We start from the raw sequence: 12,796 nt of genomic DNA, 5'->3' as shown, positions 1-12,796 counted from the left end.
CAGTGAAAGGAATGGTCACCTCAAGATTCTTGACCATCTCCAAAAACTTACCAAACTTGCGCTCCAGCTTAGTATTCTTTAAACGCTCCGGATACAGGACTACAACACTGGCCGTAGGATCAGCAACCTTCGGCTTCCGTAAATTTAAAACCTCCGTCAAATCATCAATAAGTATAGATTCATGCAAATTAATTGACGGATTTGCGTCCTGCACTGGAGACCCAGTCGATCGACCATTGGTCTCGGTCGATCGACCAATCACACTGGGTATGAACAGTTTCTGGTCAGAAACTCCTTCGTCAGGAACTTCAGTCGATCGACTGATAGTGGTGGTCGATCGACCACATGTGCTGGGCTCAATTAGTTTCTGGTCAGAAATTTTTTCATCAGAAATTCCGGTCGTTCGACTGCTGTTGTTGGTCGATCGACCACTGGTACTGGCAATAAAGTTCGGTTTCGCACCAAAAATTAAATTTTTCTTTTCGTCTTTTCCCGAGTCTTCTCTTGGCTTATCGGGACCATCATAAGAGAAGCCACTTCGGAGATTAATGGCATTAATGGTTTCAATTGGCCCCTCACATTTGCTTGAAGAATTGGCGACTTGCTTAGCCTCTAAATTCTCCAACTGCTTGACAAAATTCTTTGCGGATTCAATCCCAGCTTCTTCTATTTTCGTGACTTGAACCAAAAGAGCTCCGACCATTTCTCTCAATTCCGCGGTCTCATCTGAGTTATGAACAGGAATTTCGATTTCTCTCTCGGAAACCTTAGAATTCTCGAGCTTTTCAAGCCGGGCTGTAATAGAAGTTATGAGTGTCGCAACGGCACCCATTTCATCACTTTGCTTTCGCGAGTTTCCACGCGAACTCCCAAACTCAGCTCTATGGACTGCCATCTCCTCAATAGTGTTCCAACCTTTATTTTGACCAGTATTATTTTGGAACTTACCATTCGCAGCTGCACCCAGGATAACCTTGTAGTCATCATATAAAGAATTGTAGAATAAGTTGCAAAGATACCACTGCTGGAAACCATGGTGAGGGACAGCCCGAACCAAACTCTTGAAACGTCCCCATGCTTCACAAAAGCCCTCATCAGGTCCTTGCTGGAAATTTGTAATTTTACTTCTCAAGGCATCAGTCTTTGCAAGTGGGAAGTATTTTTTGTAAAAGGCTAATGCTAGAGATGTCCAGTCCGTGACTCCAGCTGCTACCCTATCAAGGTAGCGGTACCAATCTCGCGCCAAATCCTTCAAGGAGTATAGGAACATCATCCCCTTTACTTCATCTTGGGTCACCCCACCGAGATGGTATGGAACAAAGCAGAGTCCAGTGAAAATTTCCATATGCTTCAAAGGATCCTCGTCCGGTAGACCAGCAAACAGATTTCGCTCCATTAAATCGATATAGGAGGAACGGAATTCGAAATGACCATGTGTAGGGGTAGGTAATACGTATCCCTTTGGAACATGCTGCTCTTGTGGTTGAAGATTATCATATATTGTAGCCATGTTCGCAAAACTGAGAGTACTCAAGTCTTCCTCTCAAAAACATGTCTTCTAATTGTGCAAAAGCAAAACTAGAAGCAAGAGTAAGCAACGGCCTCAAGGAACCAAAGTTCCTTGAGACAAGAAAAATAAACTAAAATTAAGCAAACAGAATTACACCGTCTCCTCGGCAACGGCACCAAAATTTGATACCATCGTTTTGTATCAAAATTAAATTTATAAATCCGAACTAAAACTATAGCTAGTGATAGTAAGGGTCGAACCACAGAGAGACAAGATCAATTCTATTTGTTATTGCCAGTCTATAAGAGTAACGATTAAATGGGGGTTTTGAATTTGTTCGATTCTAGTGACTAATTGCTAAAATAAGAAATTTCTTAAACAAGAAAAAAAAGGAAGATTAGGAACTTTGGTTCACCACGGCTAAGGTCAGGTCAAAAAGGTAGCAGAGGTCCTGTAATACGGTCTCAGGAAATATGAGCAAGCCTTTCGATCAATGCTCAAAGTTAACCTTACGGTCTTCTAATTCCCTAGAATTTCTCAAAGCTTTCGCTCAAAGGAAATTCCAAATCTAATGATAACCTAACCTACTAATCTTTCAATCTAGCAAGATGGGTTTATCAAAAGGTAATAAGATCGATACGGAAGAAATCATACTAACAAAATCAGCCCTAATTTACGCCATGGCTCACCTCGTTCCCACTCAAGATAATTAGCTATGCATGATTAAAACCGTAACAATTGCAAAATTGAAGGCAAAGAATAAGATTGACATGATTGAAATTGAATTTAAGACAAAAGATTAAAACTGAATTGCTTGAATAAAAACTAGTAACAACAAGAATTAAATTGATTAGAAATAAAAGAAGATGGAAATTGCATTAAGGCTTACTAAGAATTAATGAACAAAGGCAATTGAATTCCAATCCGTAGTCTACCTTTCTTGTCTCCAAAACTAGGTCTAAACTACTGTTCTTGAATAATGAAAAGCATAACCTAAAAAATTGCTGCGTAAAACTGATAAACGTTCTACCCCAAAAGTTAATTACAATCGGGCTTTCAAAAGTCTAAAGCGTAAAATAAATCTCAGATTCGCGGCTTGGTCGATCGACCAAGTGGCACGGTCGATCGACCAACCAATACAGTACAGCCTCTTCACTGAACTTCCACGGTCGATCGGCTGGATATGTTGGTCGATCGACCAACTGAGCTGTGCAGTAACATCCTTTTCTCTTCCAATCAGCCTCTTCACTCCAATGCACGCATCCCAAGGTAAGCGAGTCCGAACTCCCATCTTCCAAGTTTCCATAAAGTTGCTTCCGGAGGACGATTTAAGCTTGATTTAGCCTATTTCTACTCATTCCTACAATAAATCATAGAAATTCCAAAGTAAACCGTTTCGGGAGAAATAGTAGCTTTAAGCTAACAAATAAGCATGGAAATACGTGCCAAAACTGCAAATAAAGTGTATAGAATATGCACGTATCAAAATGCATGATAGCTTGAGCTTTGGGGACATCGACCATATCAAAACATTCTTGATATCATTCGACATCCTCACATGGTCATCATAGGCGGTCCGCATCGCCGATGAACCCCTTGGACCGGGTTCGATGGGAGGAGCATCGGTCAAGTAAGTGAGCACATTGTCGGACAACGCGGCACTTTTGATGTTGGATTCCCATTCAAGAAAGTTAATACCGTCATCTTTTAAGATACATTTGTCCATTACGGACCTTAGCCATGAATCTTTGCCTAGTGAAGTAGTCGTTGGAGTTGATGAAGTTGCCATTGCGAATTAAAATGCTACAACAAAAAGGAAAAATTAACATCCATTGTTTTAAAAATTACTTGTGAAAACATGTTTAACAAGTTTTAGCATTTATATAATGATCTCCCACTAAATCATATAAATGATTCCAAGACCCAAATATTAAACAAAAATGAGCATCGCTTGGGCGAAACATCCCATAATTGTGTAAATTCGGTAAGTCACGTTGACTAATTCTACCTCTAGAACTCTTGGTCGACGAATTTCCTTAAACTCATCTACTAGCCCCGGAACACAAGACCGTTTTATATCCCGTTGACTCCAACCAATTTTAGCGTGTGATAACCGTTTACCACCCTACTTACCGAAGGTAAAAAGAGAACACCCCGCTTGGGCGAGCGTGGCTCTAATGAACAAGAGATTCATAGATGTTACTAATTGGTAAGGCTAATCCCAATTTTAGTTATGTGAGAGATCTTGTCAATTTAGTCATAAATTCCCTATAAGTGAACTAAAGTCGGTGAATGTAAATGACGTGAATTGACAACCGCGAAAATAAAATTCATGTGAATGGCGATTTTGGCATGCGTGAAAATAAAAACAAGCAAACAAGTAAGCATATGAATAAATCCTAGTATGGCCACCTAGTTAATAAAAACTAGACTATTACATATCGGAAACCAACTCCTTGGTCCCTTGCCTCTTCATTCCAAAAGTGGCTTCTTCTTGTGGGATTTGGAACACCTTCCAAAAATAGACTCCGTCTCGATGTAATCCGTCTTTTGGAAACGGCGGTAAGAACAACTATTACAATTGAATTACATAGCTATTCTTATTATACATTAATTAATAAAATAAATAAAACTATTAATTAATTACAAAGAGACGATACGAGATCGTATTTAATTTACAAACAAATTGCTATTCCCATTCATTTCGGGTAATAACAATTAAACTAAACTAGGCCATACTAGGTACAATAAAATAAATACTTTAAATAAATGACAATCATTCATTCAACTTAAATAAATATGCTTAAAATTCTGTAAAATGATCCCAAAATCGCACTATCTTAACAATCGTTGGTATCCATCTCGGTTTTGTGGATTTAATCGATTTTTAACTTATAAAAATCAATAATCAACTCTTAAATTTAATTTAAGTCAAAACTAATTGCCCAAACTGTTATGGACCTCAAAATTAGTCCTCAATAATTTTATGATCAATAATTAGTTTGATTTGGTGATATTTTGCTAAATTAATCGGTAAAATCATAATTTTTAAGTAAAAATCCAAAATAATTGAAAAATTACCCAAAAAATTGAAACAAATATTTTGAGTATTCTGGAACACTCCCAAGAACACCAAAATGTCAGAAAAATTTCCCCAAAAATTCGGATAAAATTTATGAAGAAAAAGATCAATATTTATCGGTTTTTAACCACTATAACCAATAAACATCAAAACAAGGTGAAATCATATTTTAAATTTCACTTTTAACTTTTAAATAAAAAATTTAAATGTACATAAATTTATCATGGGCAGGAGCAAATTTTTCGAGTATATGATTAATATATATGACTTTTATCGACTTTTATCTCATAAAATCAAAAAACATGCAAAACTTCAAACCAACTTTCAAAATTTTGCATACAATCTGTACAAAACATGCATTAAATACCATAAAAATTTCATGACCTGAATCAACATTTAACTATTTTTAGTCAATTCTTAAATAAAATACGGCATTTTGACTCGGTTTTCTACCAAAAAATCATTAAAATTAGCAAAATAACTTCATAAATCACCAAAATTTAGCACAAATCTTTTGAGATCAGTAGGTATGCATGCCCCAAAAATTTTGTAATAAAACCTCTTCTAACACAATTTTTGAGTTTTTATAAATTATCTCATAATTTATTAATATGCTTAAAATCAACATGCAAATTACAACCCTAAGCTCTGATACCACTTGAAAGATCATAGATCCTATTTAGACTCTCTAATTAAAAACAAATTATCTCATAATATGTTCATTTAGTGATCTATGTAACATGCATGCAAATATAAAAGCATAAAATTAAAGATTAAGGAAATACAATTTCCTTACATTGATATTTATGGTAATATGGGCACAATCAAGATCTCCTATCTTGATTGTTCTTGAGCTTAAAACAAAAGGATGGTCCTCCTAGATAAACCTTCAACAAGAAAGTCTCCTTCAAGTTGCACCCAAGAACTACACCCACAAATTATCTTTTAAGTATTAACTAGATACTTGTAAAATAAACCCTTGATAATATGTAAATAATACTAACAATCTTAGTAAATATTTATTTTGTTTACTAACTAATCTTAGTAAAAGGTTTTATTATTTTAAAGAGAAGTGTCAACTTTTGTTCACATGCAAAATGAAGTAGTGTGCAAAAATGAACAACAAAATTGGAGTATATAGAAGGAAGTGGCGGGTGGAGTAGTGAGTAGTGGAGTGTTGAAATTGTCTTATATTTGTGAATCTTACATCACATGTAAAATATAATTATAAGATAACTTGTGGAAGTATCACAAGTAAAGTGAAATGATTGTGTTTATAATCATCCACTATACTCCATTTACACGGTCCAATGTCCCATTTACGGGTCCATTTTGGTTCTTATATTTGTCGCACAAATACGTGTAAATTTTATTCAAACATCGTTTCATGTTTAAATGCTTCCAATTAATTTCGTCCAAATCACTCCGTAAATATATGTGTACCGCTACACATATTATTTTACGTACTAATATTAATCACATTAATCAATTAGTACAATTTTAGTGAATTAACAATTAATTAACTAAAACCCGTCTCCCATAATTTATTATTCAATTATCGCATAATTAAATAATAATTGTCGTGCCTCGAGTTCGCAACTCGAAATCTCTCTAAAATAATCAACTAACCTTTTAGTCTATAAATCAAGGGACTAAATAAATTGTATCTCATATAATTAATTAGTTATCAATTGGGGTTCGTTCCTATAGGTGTGACCGAAAGGTGTCAGTTGATCACCGTCGTCTCACGACAATAACGTCAAACTCTAGTTAGCCAACCGTTATCTATTTACGTTAATCAACTGACGAGGATCAAATAATTAAATATGTGATGATATTCCTTTAATGAGATTTATTATGTAAACGCACTATTGTGGAGGACACTAACTCCAACACTAATGACCAAGCATCAAAGAGAAGACAATACTAGAAGGCGTATATAGATAATAAAGTGAAATGGGCAATGATGAAAAGATCCTTGCATCCCCGAAATAATCCTTGCGGATTGTGCAGGAGGAAAAAGAAGAGAAGCAGTCTGCCGTGGGATCCGAGCGGATCACAGACGATCCGAGCATCTCCAACCACCACCATCCGAGTGTCCTGCAGCCAAGACGCTCGTCTTGCAGCAAGAGGATCTGAGCGTCTTCCAGACAATCCGCTCGGATCACAGCCCAGAGAGCCCGTGCCACTTCCCAAGACGCACGGATCATGGTGAGACTAGCAAAACGGAAATGCTCATTTCCTTCGAGAGGATCATTTCCTCAACTTTTCTTAAGGACTTAATAGTCATTTAAGCCCTTAGTAACCCTAATCCTAGTACCTAATCTTTAGTATAAATACCCCATTGTACTACTTAGATGAGCATGCTCTCTTAATACTTTCTTAATCAAGTTCTAATCATTCCTTAATCTTGTAATCAACTTTTAATCTAGTCTTAATACAAATCTCAATACTTAATCTTTCCTTAATTTCTCTATTGTTCTTCATTTATTTTAGGTAATTAGAAGATTATTTGGGTTTATTTGGAGGATTGACAACCTTCCATGAATCATCAAATACTTCTATTATTCTTTGCTTTGTTATTTGGAATCATCTTCATAGGATAATTCTCTCTTAACCTTGTTTGATTATTGTTAATCACTTTCATTTATTCATCATGTTTTGCCTTGCTAGTATGATTGACAACCTTGTTAGCATGTTAAATTTGATAATGAGTGAGTAGTTTCCTTAACTAGGGTTAATGGTGAATTAGGGGAAACCAACATGGGGATTTATTCATGCTTAATCTAATATGTTTTGATTATTAATTTGCTTGCTTGTTGTGATTTCAACTTATGCACATGTTATGTTTGATGAAATGCGAGCCTATGAATCCTTGCATTTTTTACCCATCACTTATCTTTTCAGTGAGACTTGTAAGCTTATACACCAACTTGAGTCTCATTAGACCATGCATATAGTTGAATAGGAAGGACTAAGTTGACTTGTAGGTGTTGTACAATCTAATCGATTCGGCTCCGGGACCCAAACCTTATTAGGGATTGTAAGCTTATACACCAACTCGATCCCGTCACAACAATAAGTGCTTGTATCTAGTAGAGAACATGTTCATATGATCAACTCCCATTAAACCCTTATGAACCCATGACACCCTAGTACTTTTAATCAATTGTTTACATCTCATTTTAATCACCTTGCTTGTTTTTATTACCTTTCTTTTACATTGTTGATTAGTTTAGTTGATCTCCTATCTCAACCCAAATTGTGATTGTGAGACACCCATACTCCAAGTGCCTTACCAGGACCACTCGGGTATAGGAACGTCACCATCTCGGTTACCCGAGGCAATGATAATCAAAAGACAATAAAGAAACGTACTTTAAAAGTAAATATAGTTTAAGTGATTACATGTTCAAAACCAAAACTGATAAAAGGAAATACAAGTTCTGAAATTTGTCTACTATCAAAAATACTATAAAGTGTCAGACACATCGGAAGACTTCTAAACTGCAACGTGGCAACTCATCCCAGTTATCCCATACGCATCGTCACATACCTGCTCAATAACTGCTCACCACCCCCGAATGGATCACCACAGTTTTCAAAACATTTCAACGGGGTCAGTACTAATAACACAATACAATCACAATAAGACAAGTATCAAAACAGCTCAATCCTCACGTCAACCCGAACTCCATCATCAACTCCTCAATACTGACTACACACTAAAGTGTGTAGCTCTGCCAGAGCACCCATCGCAACAGGTTACTCCTCGCCGCCAGTGGGGGATCGCAGTCATTCCCACCTAAGCCCTGCTCATCTCCATCGAGCGATAAACCCAAATCCATTAATGTGCACATCCCTTCTGTGGCGGGTTCCACAGAAGGCGAATAATGGGCGTGAAGCCACTCCCGCAAGTGACCCCACTCAGCCAGGGACGCACCCCGAAGATCACAGACACATACAATCAATCACAACTATCAACAGTAACCAACTCCAACAACCGTCACAATACGAGTATGATATTATACAACAATCACAACCAACAATCAACACATTATGTGACTAATACTGAGTAGGGAAACCCTACCTATAATGCAAACACACAGCAGACGATCTTAGCAGCTGTCTCATCAAAATCTCTTATATACGAATCCTCCTCCTAACACATAATCATACAATTACTAAGAACACAACCAATTACAAAAACCCCCAATCCCATAAATTAGGGTTTAAACAAAGTCAATCAAACGCTATAAAATTGGTATGTAGGACTTACCCATGACGCAAGGATCACAAGGACACAAAGAACAACGAAATCCGACCTCTCAAGCTCCAGGATTTGCCAATAACGCGGATGAAGAGAACAACGTAGTTTGAAATCTCCTTTGAGTGAATTAGGTTTATGAAAAGTGTTTAGGGAATAAGACGACATAAAATATATATTAATCCGCGTTATTAACAAAACCCGTCAAAATATTACCCGTTAACCGACTTACTCGATCGAGTAACTAACGTACTCGATCGAGTGCCAATTACTCGATCGAGTACCTGGGCTACTCGATCGAGTACCCTACAGGCAGAATACTATTTCTTAAAACAAAACACCCTTACTCGACAGAGTAAGGCCCACTCGATAGAGTACCTAGAGACTCATAAAACCGTAGTATTACAGTGATACCCTAAGACACAACCATTTGAAATTAAAAATGCTACATCAATACCCATCCCATGGGATCCGACCTTTATTTGCCTCTTTGCTAATAGTAGTTTGTGAAGTTATAAATATTGTTTTGGTTGGTAGCTTTTGACGACGATGTTTTGAACCCATACCAGGTGCACTTGTCTTGCTCTAGTCTTCCAAGTATAGTTCCGGCTATGAACCGTTCGCTAATCCTAATCACCGGATGTTGCATAGCAAAATTATAACATTGTTTGTAAGAACTAAATTCTCTCCCGAAAACAGCCCTCCAAAGGATGTTAACAATAAGGTCGGAAGGCTTGTCGGTGTCACTCTTTGGCACCTCAAGACTAAAGACCCTCGCAAAATGATCTAAGGTTATACTATGGTCCCTATTGCAAAGATAGAATTCCACACCGCCATCCTTTCGTCGATTAGTGACAACACGGAGGCTACACAAAAACACTAGTGTGAGGCTCAAGTAAGTGTCTTCATGGGCATAGAACATCTTCTCAAGACCCAAACCATTGAAGAAAAACTCCATTTGATGCCTTATACCAAGTATTTCTAACACATCAAGCTCGATGAATTGTGCAACATCCGGTATCGTCTAATTTTTTTGGCCCCTTGCCTCTCGTGAGGCGGTTGAAATAGCACCCTTTCGGCGCTTGGGTGTGGCCTTGGCGGTCTTCTTGCTTTTGCTCCTTAGATACATTCTTGCTTTACGTGGTTGGTAGGGACTTTGATCAAAAACCTTGGATTGATGATTTTGTGATGGGGTTTTTGTGATGGATATTTAAGGGTAGATGATGAGGTTTAGTTTTAATAGTGGTAATATAAGGGAATAGGGATGGGGGGGGGATTTATCCACAAAATAAGCTGGGACGAGCGGGCTGGAGTCGGGTTCAGGCGTCAACCAGTAGAGCCCTGCGTTTTTTTTCCTGTGATCCGGGTGTCCCGATGTCAGCTCGAGCGTCCCAAGGTATGGGTCGGGCATCCTGGGGAAAAATCGGGCAGATTCCCAGCCAGTAAATTTTCTTGCTTTAGACTCGAGCTCGGGCCAAGCGTCCTCTAAAAGGGACGGTGTCCTACTCTGCTCTTTGTCGAATTCTAAGGCTTTAAGCTAAGCCTTTTCCCTTGCACCCTTTGTGATCCCTTCCTATATTTTCCTTCCCTGAAAAATGGCTCAAAGAGTAGACAAGAACTCTCCCTCACAACTCTCATGAAAAAACTAAAGGATACATGTGACTAATTTAAAAAGTAAGCATTATAATACAATTTAAAGTTTAGAAAGGATATGTTACAAGTGGTGGTTTGAGATAGGACTCCACCAAACTAGGTTGAAATGATGAAATCCATTGTCCATAGAGCTTAATGCTCTTAATAATTGATAAAAAGGTTGTGAATGGTCTTCAAGTAAACATGAATAAGTCTTGAACCATTTCGAAATAGAGTAGGGCCAATCCATGTAGGACTTTCCCTTGAATTCCCTTCCCTTCTCCTTTGTTTTGTCATGATGGCCTTCCCGGCTCTTGGAACTAGCAAACTTGAGATTCTTGTCATAGGGGGTTTTCCGGTTGCTCCTATTTCTTCCAAAGTTAATGACGAAAATACTTGGATCAATCGACCCTTCAAGGATAGAAGGTGAACTTTCATGGCATTGATGATGGGGTGTCTTGGGAGTTGGGATTATGGCTGCCAAGTTTCATAAGTGGGCTCCCTCTTAGATTTTTCTTTGAGCTTCTCCACCAAGTGATTCTTGTATGACGATTTGACTTTCATGAGAAGGTCTATAATGTCATCTCCAACTATCATGGGATCTATAATGGGTGTGAGAAGGTCCTCATGTTCAATAAGGAAGAGGCATTCTACCTCTTCATTGAAATAATCTTCAAACTTCTTAAGGATGGGTTCCTCAAGCAAGCTAATCCCATAACTCCATTCATCATTTGAGTCCATCTTTCCCTCATCATCTTCTTCCATAGATGCGTCATCATCGCTTTCTCCATATGAATCATAAATAGGGGCTTACTTCTCCTCAATAACTCTTCCTCCACCATCTCAATCTTCACATCAAAAGTCACACCCTCATACTCACAAAGGCTAAGAGTATTTGGCTTACTCAACCTCATGTCTTCTTCATCAAATACCACACTTTCATACTCGCAAGAGCTCAAGGATATTGGCTTTTCCCGCTTCACATCTTCTTCACCAAAGGTCATTACCTCAAATTCACATTCATGGTCAATGCTCATGGATTCGTGAGGAGTGTTTGGTTGGGTTGCCTTCATTTGGGAAATTCAAATTGCCAACTAGTCACCATAGGTAGGAATGCTTTGAAGAACATTATCCCTATTTTGGCTCTCCTCTAGCACTTGTTTGAAGAAGTTTTGTTGATCTCCGACCTTTTGGAGAACCACATTTTGAATGTCAAAGTTATGCTCATCTTCTTGTTGTGTGTGGGTGTGAGAGTGATTGTATTGTGGCATTTGGAATTGGTTTCGGAGTGAGTCTTGCGTGGGTGGTTGTTGTAGATATTGGATGTGGAGATTTTGTTGGGAAAAGTTGGGGTAGTAGTTAGGATTTTCATTGTATTAGTTGTAAGATAGGTTTGTGTTTACTTGCTCCTCAAACTCCCCATAGCCATAGTCATACTCAAAATATCCACAACATACTACATATGTCAAGTCTTGGGTCATCATCATAGCCAAGATAAAGATACAACTACAAACATGGAACTACAATAAAACGGTAAGAACGAGCTTGAGGAACGTTAAAGCACAATTAAAAATAGACAAATAAGGAAGAACTTAATCACAAAACACCGTCTCCGGCAATGGCGCCATTTTGATGGTGAGAGGGTCGTTGTCCACTCATTAAAACACATTTATATTCTCAACAAACAACTAGATAGTGGTTAAGTCGAGGTCGATCCACGGGACGGTGTGGTTTGGGTTCTAAGTCTATCTATCTCAATTTATGCTTGTGTCATAATAGATTTGGGTTGAAGTTGTGTTCTAAGCTACAACAAGGAAATGTAAACAAGACAAGTAAATAGAAACAAGGGTGTAAACAAATGATTAACAATACTAGGATGTCATGGGATCATAGGGGAATCATGATGAAATAGCATAAATGAATCATATAGATGCAAGCAATTATTATTGTTGGAATCAAGTTAGTGTATCTCTTACAATTCTTAGGGGAAACTTAGGTCTCGGAGCCGAGTCGGTCAAGACTTTACAACACCTACAAGTCGACTTGGTTTTCCCTATTCATGGTAAGATAACATAAATGAGTCCCCGGAAGGTTTGGGTCCTGGAGCCGAGTCGGTCAAGACTTTACAACACCTACAATCGACTTAATTATTCCTAATCAACTATATGCATGGTCTAACAAGCCTTGAGTTTGTTTATGTCTTACAAGTCTTGTTGAAAGGATAAGAGAAACATGCTAGGTTGTCAATCAAGCGTTTCATCAAACATGAAAAGTGCATAAGTTGGAAAACAATAAGCAAGCATTC

The 12,796-nt window shown here is 37.8% G+C and overlaps 1 non-coding gene across 1 annotated transcript; it reads left to right on the top strand.

Annotated features, from left to right (window-relative positions):
* Nucleotides 1-1,028: 1,028 nt before the first annotated feature.
* Nucleotides 1,029-1,137, top strand: LOC141603635 (small nucleolar RNA R71). Its single transcript, XR_012525497.1, has one exon. It is a non-coding gene; the product is annotated as a small nucleolar RNA R71 (small nucleolar RNA).
* The last annotated feature ends 11,659 nt before the right edge of the window (nt 1,138-12,796 follow it).

The sequence above is a fragment of the Silene latifolia genome, chromosome 9 (genome assembly GCF_048544455.1).
Source record: "Silene latifolia isolate original U9 population chromosome 9, ASM4854445v1, whole genome shotgun sequence".
Taxonomy (NCBI): Eukaryota; Viridiplantae; Streptophyta; class Magnoliopsida; order Caryophyllales; family Caryophyllaceae; genus Silene; species Silene latifolia.
This window is presented reverse-complemented; position numbering and strand designations above follow the sequence as displayed.